Raw genomic sequence first — 13,534 nt, 5'->3', positions numbered from 1 at the left:
GCCCAGATTCGGAAGTCTGTACTGAAGTGGCAGAATGCTTGCCTCAATTGATGCTTAGCCCTGATTTGTCTTAATTTCAAGGTAAACTGGCCTGTTTTGAAATTCTCCCACTTTCCTGTCCCAGGGGCCTCTGCCAGACCTTGGGATGGCCTTTCTGCCAAGCTATTTTTTAGAACATTGATCCCTCCTTAGTGCCTGGGAATGAGAGAGGCGGCCCTGCTAAATATTCATGAGGCAGACGAGGCCTGTGCTGTGATTGGGAGACTGACTGTCAAGCCGGGACTGCAACGATCGAGTTCCGCCTGCCGGCTAGTTTCGTTTTGACTTGCAATGGCACGGTTTTGTCAGTAGGGGGAGCTGCAGCGCACCGCATTTCTTTCTTGCCTGGAAAAGCGAGGCAGAAACTCCCCCCGCCCAGCCACCCACCAATGGAGAGAAATTTAAAATGAATTAAGTCAAGATTTTAACCCTATCACTGTCTCCCGACAAGCTTCCTGGCATTCACAAAGGAGGCAGATGGTAGCAGCTAATAGACCCAGGCAAGTCAACACCGGGCAGCCATATTTCATAAAGCAGCCTCGTCCTCGCCTTGGAAAGAGGAAATCCCAGCCCTACGGAAAGAGGGAGGGGGGAGCCATTATTGTTAAAAAACCAACAACTGCAGCCTTCTGGGAGATGGCGAGGAAGTCAGGAACAGAGCGGCTCAAGTTCTTGGAAGCGATGTTTGGAAAGAAATGAAGGGAAATGAGGATTGATGCGGATCAGAGGTTCTGGGCTTCTCCGTTGCCAAAGCATAGATTGGGGGGCTTAGAATCCACACTGGACTGCAGAGAATGCAAGCCATAGATGCAGAGTTCTTCATCTGGACTTGCTCCGTCAGCGACCCAGAAGGCTGCTCTAGGGCCCAACAGGCAATGCTATCAAATGCACACTCTGACCCTTGCCTTCTAGAGATCACTTTTTGCATGCCTGCTGTTGGCACCCACCCAGTCCCTGCTCTCCTCAGGAACATGGTCCTTGCCACAAGCAACAAGAACAATGTCTGGACACTTTGCAGGCCTTCAGCGCGTGACAAACGGCACGAGGAGGGATGCCGTTTAAAATTCAAAGCCAGGGCCAAATTGCAAAGCTTCTCATTCCTTTCCATGCCCCACCCATCCCTGTGACCACCTGTAAGAGGACGTGCTCCTTCTGCCTTTTATCTGCCCTGCCTGTGGTAATGCAGCCAGCTTTTGTGTCTCAGGAAACCGATATATAAACTTGGCAATCTCTATAGCGGCGGTCCCCCAACAGGATGCCCATGGGCACCATGGCGTCCATAGACATATTTTCTGGAGCCCACCAAGTGTTTTTAGGAAGTGGATGGGGCCAGGGAGGGCATTTGCCCAGCAAGGTTGTGGAGATTTATAAAGACATGTTGTTTTGGCGACGGCTGCGGCCACAGCACAAGAATCTGCACTGGGACACTGAAGTTACGCTCTGACAATCATTTTGTGACTGGCTCCGCCTCCTGCGGCAGCCATTTTGCCGCCGTGCCCAACGGGCCGTGTCAGAATTCCAAGCGTGTCACAGGATTTTGTTTTGTTGCAACGGAGTCGGTGAGAGGCTGTGACTCGTCTACAGAATGTCCCCTGGAGAGTCACTGCCAGTCTGAGCAAATGACCCTTGACGGCCAATGGCCTGGCTTGGTAAAATGCAACTTTGTGTACTCAGGCCTCACACAGTACAGAGGGCAAGGCTCACGCAGGGGTATGAGCTTTCCCCCCAACACTGCTGGGAAGCACGGAGAAAACTTTGAAACGGGACATGCATCTTATACCTCCATTCCTATAAACATATCCCTTTGGCATTATGATTATTACACTCCTATTTTCTGTTTAGAGGAACAACCCAAACAGTTTTCAGAATATAGCATCTAACAAGATTAAAGAATGCTGTTTCAGCAACAAAATTCGGGAATAATTTGTAAATATGCTCTTAGATTTTTCATAGTGTGCTTAGCCAAGGAGTTGCGTAGCTCAAACCAAGTTTGAAGATTCTTGGAACATACAAACACACATTTATTCCTAAAGGTTTAGAATCATAAAGGTTTAGAATCATAGAAATCATAGAATCATAGAGTTGGAAGGGGCCATACAGGCCATCCAGTCCAACCCCCTGCTCAACGCAGGATCAGCCCTAAGCATCCTAAAGCATCCAAGAAAAGTGTGTATCTAACTTTTGCTTGAAGACTGCCAGTGACTGCCAGTTTGGCCAGGATCAGTAGCAAAGAACACCATACACATGCACACACAAACTGTGTAAGTCCTGTTGTGCTTCAACGATAACAAAGGCCAAGTGAAAGGCTCAACTGGGGGTCAACCCTGGATCACAACAGATGGTCCAGTCCACTCCCACTGCTTCAGAGCATTGCAGGAGAAAAGAGCAGGTGTCCAGGAGCACCTTAAAGATTAACAACAGTTGTGGCAAGGGAGGAGTCTTTGTGAGTCACTGCTCACTTCTTCAGCCCAGTTCCGAATTCCAGTGTTACAATCTGTCTGTACGGTTCTGACTGAGGACACTGGAAAGATGTATTTTAAAAACTTACTTATCTGCTTCATTTATACCCCACCTTTCACCCCCATGGGGACGCAAAGCAGCTGACACCATTCTCCTCGCCTCCATTTTATCCTTGCAACAACCCTGTGAGGTAGGCTAGGCTGAAAGTGTGTGACTGGCCCGAGATCACCCCGTGAACTTCCATGGCGCAAGCGGGAATTCAAAACTGGATCTCCAAGCTGCTATTCCAACATTTTAACCACGATACCATGCTGGCTCTTAGCTGGTGATTTAGAGGGAAAGGCGGTCTTCCTGACATGCTGGTTGGCAGCTGTAGCAATAGAGACAATGAGAAAGCACAGCAGTGGTGACAGTCCTTTAGCAAAGAAGCAATTGTTACTGGTAGCTTTATTTGTTTTTTGATTTTTTAAAATCACAGCCAAGTTTCTAGCCCCCATGGTGCCAAAGAAAGTATTAATGCAATTTCGCTCAGCGCAGTGACTGCTTAAAAACTTAGGCATGCGCCTGCTGCCTTCAGAATTCCCTGGACACTCACATTGTGCTAATCCAAGGCTCAGGTGACGCTGTGTGGAGACGATATATCATGTGCAGAATCCCCAGAGGGGCCGTTTCTTTACCTCTCTCCCGTTCATCATGAGCACAGAATAACGGCAGAGCCATGTGCTCATTTAAGCAACCCTTGAGATTTCATCATAAAACAGAAAGCAGCAGTTCTCCCGCCCCCATCCCTTGCCCACCACACATGCTCAGCTCCCAAAGACTTGCAGTTCAGAAGAGACTAAAGACTCCCGGATCCCTGTGGAAGCGACAAGCCAAGATAAATTCAAGCTCAGTCCAGCAAGACGAGTATTTCATTACATGGACACATCCGTAACATTTCCAGAAGCTGTTTTGTTTTTTAAATCGGCTTATTTTGAAATCACTAAAACTGCTGCACATTTAGCGTCTTCACTCTTTACACCCTACTTCCCGGCTAATCTTCCAAATCCAAAAATCAGGCAATGCCTCTAATGAAGACCAACCAAATAAACAGAGGACAATGGGCAAGCTTTCGGGGTCACCAGAACCCTTGATCCAGCGGGATGCTTGTTTGTTTAAAAAAGAGGGTGAAATAAAAAAGAAAAATATTTTTCTATCTTAAAGCCTGCTGGAAAATGCCATGGAGATGACTGTTGTTGTTTTTTTTTAAACCAATTGGGAACTGCCATGGTCTTCCCTCTTTCTTGTCAGAAGGCCAAATTGCAAGCAAGCTGAAGCCAATTCTACCCAGCACCACTATCTGCTCAAACCTGCCAGGCATTCTAAAACAGGGTACAGAAAAGAGGCCTGAAACATTATTCTGCCCCCCCCCTTTCTTTCTTTTCTTTTTTTTTTTTTTGCTGGATCCATCTGGATGAAGAGTTCTGAAGTATCTGACAGCTTGCCCATTGGGCTCTGTGCTATTTCAGTGGGTCCTTAGTAAAAAGATATCCCATGACATACTTTTGGATTTTGCTTTGAACTGTTTCCGTTACCTGCAACCTCTAGCTAATTTTCAATTTTCTCATGTAGTTGTGTTATGTTTTCAACTTCTTACAGAAAAAAAATATATTCAAAATGAAGAATCATGGGAAGCCTGGGCAGAGAGAGAAAGAATAAATGAACTGAGGCTGAATTTGTGTCAACCATCCATTTTTTGAACTATTTCGAATGACCTGGCTCTGGAATATGTGAACAAAGACAGAACATCTAAGGCATGTGCAGAGAACATTGTCTTCAAATACCTAAGTGCGGTTGGGTTAAACATGTCCATGAAAATGAGTAAACTGAAGTTCTGCCCCCCTTTCCCCTTTAAAAATTTGCCTCTACAAGAGAACCTCTTTGCTCATCATAAGGAAAGTGGATCAATTTCCACCCTCCATTTTTTAAAATCCCCTTTCTCTTTGACCATTTCCAGACTTCACCCCAAGCCACAAATAAAATCCAACGTGTTAACACAGGGCATTTCTGCACATTGGTAAAAATAGCATTACACCAGCTGAGTGGTGTAGCGCTAAATATTATCGCGCCTCCCAACCCCTCGTCACCTTTTTGCTGTCTTGCTCTTGTCTGCGGCTTTTTTGCGGTTCTCACCCTCACATCGGCTGTTGGAAATAGCAGAAGAGAGCAACGCACTTTAGACACGACTCTCTTCCACCTGTCAATCAAGCCAGGCAGCCAATCCCCTTTTTCCATACTTTAAAGGTCCCGGGATGCCCGCTAATATTTTTAAATTCTTACTCCTCCATTTAAACGCCTATGCATCGAATCATAGTTGTATAGTGCTTTTTGAATGCCACCCCTTATGGAATCACAAGTCTTGATATTTCGAAAAATTAATTTTGTTCCTGATTTTTGGAGGGGGGGACTTTAGACAGACATGCTTTGTGTTAGAACTTTTGGGGGAAAATATTTATGGCATTGCCTGCATGCTTGTCCGCCTATTCGTTGCTCCGGGAAGTTAGCCATTAAAAAAAAAGAAATTCCCATCCCTGGGAACAAGGGAGTGGGAAGCAGGTGTGAGGGCGCCTTTAGTGTATTTGACGAGGCAGGCGCCTTTAGTGGACGAGGCAGGTGCCTTTAGTGTATTTGAGCCTCCATAATTTCCCTCAACTGGTTACCTGCTGGTTGCTCTCCCTTACCTAGTGCTAAATAGGTGGGGGAATCCACTTGATGCGATTCCCCAACTAGCGCTTTACAATGGAGGATGTAGCCAGCCAGTTACTGCCCAATTGCTGGATGTTGACAACATCATATGGAGGAGCCGGAATATAACAACCACGTAAGGTAAGCATTTCACTATATTTAATGGGTGCGGAAATCCACACAGATTCAAGAGGACAGTCATATTGGTCTGAAACAACAGTACAGGACGGGAGAGAAATGTAAGTCCTTTTGCGTCTGCATTAGGGAGAAAAGAGAGGTATCAATGAAGCAGCATTTTAAAAATAAGTAGCTACTTGACCATGTTGGCTCCGCTCAACATTAACCTGTCACGGTGCTTCAAGGGCCAGTTCTCACTTTACATTAGGCACTTAACTCCGCTTCCCCAGTGCTAAATACACATGCTTCTCATCAAACCTGATGTAAAACTTAATGCGTGCCTGTAAAATACTCTACAAGGAAAAACCAAGACGGGTCTTTCCTTCCAATTCTAGGCTGCTTTATGGCCACATACGCCCTATCATATACGTTTTTATGTGCTGCTTATACACTTCGGAGTGCTTTTAGAAGACAAGCCGTTAACGCTGCTCCAGTGTTATACATTTCAATAAAGGAACTCCGGGCTTCTCCCTCCAGCCCAGACTTCTCCATCTAGTCCCAATAACCTGCCAGCTAGAGATGTCTACGTAGCATATTATTGGAACCCAGCTAAACGGCTAAGGTTCAGCCGCTGGACGAGGACAGCAAAGAGTTGGGAGATCCTGTACCATCGGAGAAACACCCTTGAGTCAATAAAATCAGAGTCCCGGAGCACCTTTAAGACCAACAAAGATTTATTCAAGGTGTGAGTAAATCTTTGTTGGTCTTAAAGATTTATTGATTGATTGATTGATTATATTTATATACCACCCTCCCCGAGGGCTCAGGGCGGTTTACAGAAAACAGGGAAGGATACAATTAACACATGGTAGCAGGTAACAGTAACAGCAGTAACGTTATAACAATAATAACAAGATCATAACAATAACACCATAAAATTGTGAGAGCCTCGGCTCAACTCTTACTGGACCCTGTGGGCAACCGATTAGTGTTGGTCGTAGAGGGGGGGAGCTTGAGGGCCAACTGGAAGCGGAGGTTTGGTAGACCTCAACCCAATGCCTGGCAGAGGAGCTCCCTTTTGCAGGCCCTGTGGAACTGCTTAGGTTCTGTCAGGGCCCTGATCTCCTCTGGGAGCTCCTTCCACCAGGTGGGGGCCAGGATGGAGAAAGCTCTGGCCCTGGTTGAGGTCAAGCGGGCTTCCTTGGTGTCAGGGACCACCAGGAGTTTGGAAGTAGTAGAGCGCAAGGCTCTCTGAGGACTGTAGGTGGCGAGGCGGTCCCTCAGGTATACTGGGCCCAGACCGCGTTACTGGACTCTGATTTTATTGTGCTACTTCAGACCAACACGGCGACCCATTTGAATCTACCCTTGGGTCAGTTCCTCTTTCAGCCTACTGTGGATTATCATGTTAATAAGGGAGAACTGCATGTGCTATCATAGGGTGCAATCATTGGAAGAACAGCAGGATAAAAAAGTGAGCCAAAGGTAGTGAAGAACAGATCAATTAGATCCTAGAGCAGACAAGAGTGATAGTTCTGTGAAGATTTTTTTTTTGGGGGGGGGGTTAAAATCATCCTCTGTCACCCTTGAACAGGTTTGACCAGGGGTAGTCAAACTGCGGCCCTCCAGATGTCCATGGACTACAATTCCCAGGAGCCCCTGCCAGCGAATGCTGGCAGGGGCTCCTGAGAATTGTAGTCCACGGACATCTGGAGAGCCGCAGTTTGACTACCCCTGGGTTTGACAATTGAAACTGACCTCTCCCATCCCTCAGATTGTTATTGGCCCTATCAAGGAGAGGGAGTCCAATAATTTATGCAGGTCTCCCCCACAATGGCGGCTGTTTGGCTTGCCCTAAGCCAGACCACCATCTCCTCCCACCCCCTCAGTGATATAACCATTACGGACCTTTTTCAAAAGCCTTTCATGTGGTATTGGGGCTGCCAAGGGGGACTAAGGCAAGGAAAGTGCAGGGGAAAGGACCACTCAGATACTCCACACTGAAAATGCTTCTGGCCCAATAACACAGCCTCGAGTCACAGTGGACACTGCATAAGATTTTTTTTTTTAACATAATAATCATCCTATCAAAGGCCTCACATCTCATTAGGTTGCAGATAATGCAGGGACCAAGAAGAAGACTTATTAGTTTGTATTTCCCACTTTTTACTACCTGTAGGAGCCTCAAAGTGGTTTACAATCCTCTTTTCCTTCCTCTCCCCACACCTTGTGAGAGCTCAGAGCTGAGAGAGCTCTGAGAAAACTGTCATGAGCCCAAGGTCACCCGGCTGGCTTCGTGTGGAAGAATGGGGAAGCCAACCCAGTTCTGCAGATTAGAGTCCACCGGTTTTAAGCACTGCACCTTGCTGACTCACGAGGAGAAGGGACAGCTGTCATCTTCCAAGCACAGTGCTCCCCCACCCCCCACTGCCCACCCATCTTACACTTTTAGCATACGTTAATTTAATGATATAAAGAGAGCGCCTTAGTGGCTATAAGCCAAATGGTATATATGGAACACCATGTGTGGGGCAGTAATGCTCTGCATTTTTGGTGCTTGGGGGGCCACATTGGGAGGGCCTCTGGAGTTCTGGCCTTGCTGAAGGACCTCCTGAGGGCACCTGGGCTTTGGCTACTGTGTGACAGAGTGTTGGACTGGATTGGCCATTGGTCTGATCCAACATGGCTTCTCTTATGTTCTTATGATTCTAGGGCAGGAGAATATTTTGGGCTCCCACAAAGGGGAAACCACAAAAGCTGTACTTGGGCCTGAGGAAATGACATGCTGGATTCTGTGGTACAGCGGCATCAGATAAATGTACCCTTCCTAACCAAGTCCATTTTAAGCTCTTTATACATAACATTGTCTGCTTTTGAGACAGAGAGATGGGGAAGGGGAAGGGGAAGGGGAAGGGGAAGGGGAAGGCAGGAAGGCAGGAAGGCAGGAAGGAAAGAGAAAGAGAGAAAGAGAGAGAGAGAGAGAGAGAAAGAGAGAAAGAGAGAAAGAGAGAAAGAGAGAAAGAGAGAAAGAGAGAAAGAGAGAAAGAAAGAAAGAAAGAAAGAAAGAAAGAAAGAAAGAAAGAAAGAAAGAAAGAAAGAAAGAAAGAAAGAAAGAAAGAAAGAAAGAATCAGAGTTCTCTTACTGGTGGTTCGGCAGCGAGAGGAATCCCAACCACTCAACAGAAGATATATTTTAACAGCGAGGTATAAATATTGACAATCTGGTGCTTTGTCTCTGGCAGCTTGAGGCACATCATAAATCCAAGGCAGGCCGGGGTTTCTGATTTTTGCTTACAACTCGATGCAGGAATTTCTTGGCGTGTCAAGAGCGTAAAGATGTTTGAGTAAACAGAACTTAGCCAAGAAATCCCGGCACACCCCATTAATTCAAAAACACTCCTGCTTGGCTTCAAAGAGGGCTCTTTTCCTTCGTATGGCCAGGCCTTGCGTCCGGGGTTGCTGCTTTAATGATTTGCCACTTATCCCTGTCATAACTACAAGAATTCTGAGAGAGAGAGAGTGAGTGAGTGAGTTACGGAAGTAAGGCTTTCGTGTGTGCACACATACACAAAGAAAAGCCAACATACACACAGGGAGCTCAGACTCTGCCAGATATTTTTTTTTATTATTTAAAATTTTAATATATAACCCTACCTTGCCAGATCTGAAAAAGTGAGCAGTGACTCACCAAAGCTCTTCCCCTGCCACAAATGTTGCTATTCTTCAAGGTGCTGCTTTTGCTCTTTCTTCCTGCTACACAGATAGATTAACACGGCTACCCATCCTGCTGAAGAAATCCTGGGAAATCCTACTCTGAAAGAAGACTAGTCTTTACTCCCTACAGGGAGCATCTATTGGTGAGATAACTGTATAAAATATGGTTCTTTAGGGAAGAATCACAACTGTTAAGGGCTGTAAAACCTACACATATCGTTATAAGGCAGATGTGCTCTACTTTGCACCATTTTAAAACATATCCACAGTCTTGGCTCTCAGCAGACAGAGGACAGAGTTTTAGGTGCTGCACCCATTCCGCACACACTGGATAATGCACTTTAGAAGCAGATTATCCTGTTCTGCGCTGGAAAATCCAGCTGCAAAAGCACGTTGAAAGTGTGTTATCCAATGTGTGTGGGGATGACACACTCTCCAAGATCTCACGCAAAAAAAGAGGGGCATTCTTTAACATCTACGCCTGAACTCTCAGAGATAAATGAATATGCTTGCTTCCTTTCCGTTGTGTTTTTGTACTTCCTTTCATTTTGTTCCTGCTCATGGCTAAGCATTTAAATTCACATGTTTCAATTATGCTGTTTTTACATGTGCAATTTGTGGACAATGGATGTACACATGAGATGTCATGCAGATTTAACAAGGAAGAATAACGGGCATGAAGAAACGGAGGGCGAAAAAGTCTCGTGGGGTTGATTTGGCCAAGGGGGACGCTAAACTGAAACCTGGATTTTCATGTCAAAACAGCTGGATGAGAGAGTCCAAATCAACCCTCCCACCAGACCACGGCATGAGTCTCAAGAGCTGTATTCCTAAACCGGCCCTGCAATGTTGCCCCGGCCAGTTCAAAAGCCAAATGTTGGATTGTGCTATATTGCATCTTACTGATCATACACATGCATTTCTATGCCTGTGCACAAGAAATAATTGCCTAATTTTAGCCAGGACTTAGTGAATTGTCACAGGCTTCTCACCCATCAAGAACAAGAAACAACCACCAGAAAAGAACCAACCATCCTTCAGAAAAGCCTTCCTGACAAGTTCACCTTACAAAACTTCTAGTACTGTAAAACAGTTGACCCCTTCCTAATGCTGAACCGTTGGGAAGAGACCACGCCTCAAAGTACAGAAGAACAACCAAGAAAGAGCCAACACTGACTCAAGGGCCAAAGCTGCACGATGCATGTGATGAGAATCAGATTGGGGCTCTCCTGAGCCAACTTGCAGTCACATGTTGGATTGGGGAACTCACCTCCCAAAGTGTTCTGTTGCCCAGTGTGGCTCAGGAGTGCTGCACAAGGGAAGGAAGGGCTTCAGCCTTTCCTCATGGGCTGGTTTCTCTAGCAGAAATGGCTGCAGGGAGGGCTAGTTTGCCCTTCACTCAGGCTCCATCAGTCACCTGATTCAGGAATATGTGGAGCCCCACAGTGGGTTAAACAGGGTCCACCTGTGTAGCCGTATCCAGTTGGGTAATCAGCACAGGAGGGAAAGCTGAAGTCTCACCTCCTCCTCCCAAAGCAGCTTACAAAAAGCCTTTCCTTCTCCCCACCACAGACACCCTGTGAGGCAGGTGAGGCTCACAGAGCTCTGACGGAACTGCTTTGTGAGAACAGCTCTAACAAGATATGGCTGGCCCAAGGTCATCCAGCTGGTTGCATGTGAAGGAACGGGGAATCAAACCTGACCCTCCAGATTGGAAGCCACTGGTCTTAACCACAACACCAAGCTGTCCCCAACCAGTAGAGTGCTTCAAAAGGAAAGCTCCCTGATCATGCTGCAAAAGCTGGGTCAGGGGGACCCTTCAATCCAATTTGTGTCACATGCATTATGTAGCTTGGCCGTAGCCAAGAGGCCCCCAGCTGGGAAAGCATTCTGGCATAGGCATGTACTGGGAGATGCAGTGGCCAAGGGGAATGAAGGCAGACAACTCTAGACAATGCAGTTTTACATATTTTGTTTGCGTATTCCCCAGACGCACACCCTCCACAGCAAAACCAGGAACGAAATAGGCTCAGTGATTTACCAGAGACAGGTACCAGAAAGTGGGGACAGTTGGGAGCATGTGCCAAGGGGCAGGGTAAAATCAGCATTACTACAGGCGTCCTAAGGGGAAAGATCGCAATGAGGTTCAACCTTACATAAAAGCCACATGTTGTGCTCGGAAGCCAGTTTTTCAGGGACACACAGTGTTTGCCTCCCATTGCTAATTAAACACGGAAGCCTGGAAGGGCTGTGCTTCCTTTTCCTTCCCTAAGGAAACGTTTTCCTGCTTATGTGTGATGCATTCCAAGGCCGATCCCAGGCTCCAACAAGAGCTACTCCGCTGAGGCAAAGCTCTAGCTATATCAATAACAATAACAATAACAATAACAATAACAACAACTTATTGTTGTTGTTGCTGCTGCTGTTGTCGTTGTTGTTGTTGTTGTTATTGCTGCTGCTGTTGTCGTCATCGTCGTCGTTATTATTATTATTATTATTATTATTATTATTATTATTATTATTATTATTATTATTATTATTATTCCCTGCCACTCCCGGAGCCGGCTCATGGTGGGTTACAGACGTCCCATAAAACCCATTAAAAACCCATTAAAAAGGACACAAAACTCAAAACATAATTGCAATAAAACTAAGAACATGGCATCATATTACCCCACTCAACCCTGCCTCTAGATGGGGGAAGAAGGAGGGTTAAGATTTCAAGGGGAAAGTATTTCTTTATGTTCACAAGGGCAGGGAAGAATATAAATTTACTGACCAATGGATGACTTTTTGCTATTGTCTCCACCGATAACTCCGACAAATATACTTTTTTCAACACGGTAATGCTGTTGGGCTTTTATTGTTTGTGTGTGCTGTTCCTTTGGCTATCCTTATGTTCTATCCCTGCTGCATCCTTCCTGCATAGCAATTAAAGCTACTTCCTCACAGGGACGAGAGAGAGAGAGAGAGTAAAACCGACACTGGAGCAGCAGTCACTCCAAAACTCGATTTTAATCTGCATAGCCAATCCAATTTCCTATGGCCAATCAGAAGCTCTGCTGGGAGGAGCCCCACCTGACCCCACCCCTTTGTGAAAACACTTAGCGGGCACAAGGAATGGAGTCAGCAGGCACCAGGCTGGGAACCCCTAAAGTAGAGAGCCTCAGCCCCCATCCCCAAATCTGGTATAATAATATTGGCCCTCCTTACACAACTGTAACAGTAACTACTGAGATGAAGCGAAACCCTCGGAATATTTCTCAGAAAACTTGAAGCTTAAATGCTTTAACCATGCTAATTTTTATACCAGCAGCAATAGTCAAATGTTCTGCCCTAGGCCTTTTCTCAATGAACTCAGACTGGGGTGGAAACCCAGCAGGGAAATTAGACTCCAGTTGCTTAGATGAAGAAAACAAGCTTGTTTCTGGAGAAGCACCAGCCACAGAGAGACTTGCAAAGAATTAGAAAGAAAAGGCAATTATGAGAAACTGAAAGCTGCAGAGAAAAATACTCTTGGAATGGACCTGATGCTCAGTGTACAGCTTATAGGCCGTTTGTTTGCCCTGGACTCTTTCCAATGCAGAGCAACCTGGAAAGCCATTCTAACTGCAGGGGCTTGCATTCCCGGCAACCCTGTAACTTCAGCTAAAGGTGTGAGATCCAAAATCATGGCGTTGGCTGAGCCACAGAATCACCAAAGTTTGAATGTGACTGAATGGCTGACTTCATCCTCATCATTACAGCCGAGCAACAGTCAACTCTAACAGGCCTTTTCAAACAAAATGCACACGTGCAACAGAAATGCATTAAACAATAATGTTAGCTGCTGTGCATAACCCTCGTGGAAACCTCTGCAACTGCTTAATACAAATAGTGAAGAGTGGGCTTTTCCCTCCCCCCGCCCCCAGCAAAAAAAAAAATTGATGCAAACATTTCTGGAAGGAAGAAAAATCTAATTTTTATCCCTTTTATGTGTTCTAATCAGGGTGTTTTTTTTAAATTCCGAACACAGCTGTCTACTTCCCTGTCTCTCCAACGATGCCAGATGCCCAGTTCATCAAGGAAATGCAGGAAAACAATGATTTGAAAGCAATTAGAAGCACCGAGGCTCATATTAAAATGTGATAACACCATCCTGCAGGGAATTCCAGGCACCGCTGCATTCCTGACATTTCTGTGTTGCCAGAGATGAGCATGTGTAGGAAGCACAGCCCTCCTGGTGAGTGAAGGAGTGTGTGTGTGTGTGTGTGGATGAATATTGTGCTACATTTTTATTTCTGAAGCAAAAAGGCAAGGAATTGGGCGACGATGGCACCACGATAAATATGTGTCACTATTCCAAGCCCTTTCTTCCGTCGACACACATCCCCTCTCTATTTTAAGAAGAGGAAGAAACCTAAACCACCTGGATCTCGAAGACTATTATTTATGTGCAGCAAAAGGCTTTATCAAGTAAAGCCCCGTCAATAATGTGTTT

General features: G+C 45.8%; 1 protein-coding gene across 5 annotated transcripts in view; it reads right to left on the bottom strand.

Annotated features, from left to right (window-relative positions):
• The window catches only part of SKAP1 (src kinase associated phosphoprotein 1), a 351,262-nt gene that overhangs the window by 304,264 nt on the left and 33,464 nt on the right, over window positions 1-13,534 (bottom strand). The gene's annotated exons all lie outside the window — the stretch shown is intronic.

This window comes from Paroedura picta, chromosome 16 (assembly GCF_049243985.1).
Source record: "Paroedura picta isolate Pp20150507F chromosome 16, Ppicta_v3.0, whole genome shotgun sequence".
NCBI classification, from domain to species: domain Eukaryota; kingdom Metazoa; phylum Chordata; class Lepidosauria; order Squamata; family Gekkonidae; genus Paroedura; species Paroedura picta.
Note: the sequence above shows the minus strand (reverse complement) of the source record. Positions and strands in the feature narration are given on the sequence as shown.